Below are 2666 nucleotides of genomic sequence, written 5' to 3' on the forward strand. Positions count from 1 at the left end.
AGAGAAATCTGGTATATTATTTAAGGAAGCATTTCTCTCTTGACTCACTATGGGGAAATGGAATGTGGGAGTTGCATTATTCTAGTTAGCACCATACGTGTCCACCATATTGTTTCTATGTGGAGAGTTATGAGGTGAGTTAGAAATTGCTTGGGAGATCGTTGATGATGGAGGAGAGTGATATACTTGAACCTTCCAAAAGAGTCCCTTCTTCTCTACATGCAAAAAGTGTACTCCTTATTCCACCTGTCCTACACATGGTCAGTAAAGAGTTTGGATGTTTGTTTAAGTTCTAAAGTCCCTAAATACTGAAAATGATGAATTATACTCCCAGGAAAGCATGAAAGACTACTAAGCAACCTAGCTAATTTCATAGTTTGACACCATCCCTGGCAACAACACCAAAATGTAAAGCTTCCTATATACACTTGTGATCTAGGTTGATCTAACAACTTTTATAACTCAAGGATTAACTATCCAAAGCTAAGCAACCCTTTGTGGACTACATGTTACATTTAAATTGTCAACCCAAGGATGTTTACTTGAAATGGTTCTACACTATATGTGTACTTTGACTCTATATAGGTTGTTGTCTTACTTGACAAAAATTATTGCAATAAGGTAAATTACAAGAAAGTAATCAACTTGAAACAGCAACAACAATCATAATGAAATAGTACAATAAGAATAAATATTTCAAATAATTCAATAGTAACAAATTATGCTACTAAGGAAAACAATGCTACTACTGGATGATGACTGTACAATTTTCAGATGTTATGCTACAACTACATTAAGAACAATAATTAAATTAATATATCTAACTAATATGTATAAATAGAACTTAGAGATCTATTACCTCAAGTAGGCCCTTCTTGGGTAATGCAATTTAAGATGAATAATGAGATAAAGTGAACTAGCTCAACAAATCATATATTCGTATCATTCAAATCCATGTACATGTTTATGTTCATAACATGGACTATACTTTGAAAAGATACATAAAAACGTTAACTTTTGAGGTTCTCCATGGACATATATAGTCTTCAATCTAATAACTCATTCAATAAATACCTAACACTCATTCCTCTTATCTTGAATAAGATTTATTGACAATTTAGAAAAGCATAAACAACTTAGAGTCTTATAAGATTGCACCACATAACCATATCCAAAGTATAAATGGACATGTGCAACGATATATCAAATCATTAAATGGCACTACAAAAGGTGGTTAGTCGATCATTGAAGAGGTCTTCAAATAAATAGCACTATCTAATGGTTTAAGGTAAGCAAACTATCTGTTGACTTGTTCAAAGTGAAGTTTGCCAATCGTTGTAGGATCAATTGGCAAGTTACGTTCCACCATCCAGTTCCACATGTCACACCTTTATCTATGATCATTAGAGGCATAGAGAGAACAAAGACCAAAAATCCTAGAGTCAACTTCCACAATAACTAAGACAAGTATAATGCAGGGTGATGTATCCCATTGAGAAATAGAGTTAAGCCCACCAAGGGTGAACCAAGATAACACTGCCACCTTTACCTCTCTCATGGCTAGTAGAAAACTTCATTTAGATTTCCAAACAATGTTCAAAACACATTCCATTTGAAACCTCATAACCTTAGTTTCCTTAAGACATAAAAATTCAAGATCTAAGGTTTGTCCTTACACATTTCCTATTCGGGGATTCCAACCCTCTTTTATTCCAACTACAAATGCTAAATTTATTTATTGCTTGGGGAGTCCATGTATTCTTTTGATTTTTATAAATTCTATCAAAGTGTTTTTAGGAATCATATCTTATTTTTTCCTTTTTTGTATTCTTTATTTCACTACTAGAGTCCGACTTTATTGACCTTTCAAATTTCTTTCTCTTCTTGTTTTCCTTTTCCTTTGTATTCTTCTTTGGAGCAAGAAAATAGAGGTCAAGATCACGCATCGAGAATAGTGGGTCTAGGCACCTAAAATTGCCCTTTAATTAAATAAATATTTATTATTGATTTAATTATTTTTATTCTAATGTATTCTATTAATTAAATAAATATTATTTATTTATTTAAGTAATTAACCTTTTTAACTATTAAATAAATAAATATTTTAATTTATTTAATTAATTCACTAAGCCTCTTCTTTCTCGTTTAAATAAATATTAACTATTAATTTAATCCCACTCCTCTCCTAAATTAAATAGATATTTTATCTATTTAATTTATATGGCTTTTCTTCTATTAATTATATAAGTACTTTTATTTATTTAATTAATTGATTTATCGTTTTCTTCTTATCCACATGACAACATGTCTCCCTAAATTACCTACTCCTCAACCTCATGCCTCCATTTCAATTTAACATCTTAATCTAAACCCTTGATTCTCTTGAAGATCTCTATAAAAGAGGCTTCCTCTCATTTTCTATAACATACCTTGATCATACTTACATTTTGTTGAAATCACAACCACATCCATTCTTCCTTGAGCTCTTGTGCAAGTGCAACACAAGTCTGAGGGCAGCGCTATCAAATACAAGATCATGGAGGATAGGAGAATAATGGAGACAAGCCTCTCTCGCATGTGAAAGGTGTAGCTTTGACTATTTTATGTTGTTTGCATGTATTTTTAGATCTGTATTGATGTTGTGTTGAATTAGTTTGTAGATTTTG

The sequence above is a fragment of the Cryptomeria japonica genome, chromosome 1 (genome assembly GCF_030272615.1).
Source record: "Cryptomeria japonica chromosome 1, Sugi_1.0, whole genome shotgun sequence".
NCBI lineage: Eukaryota > Viridiplantae > Streptophyta > Pinopsida > Cupressales > Cupressaceae > Cryptomeria > Cryptomeria japonica.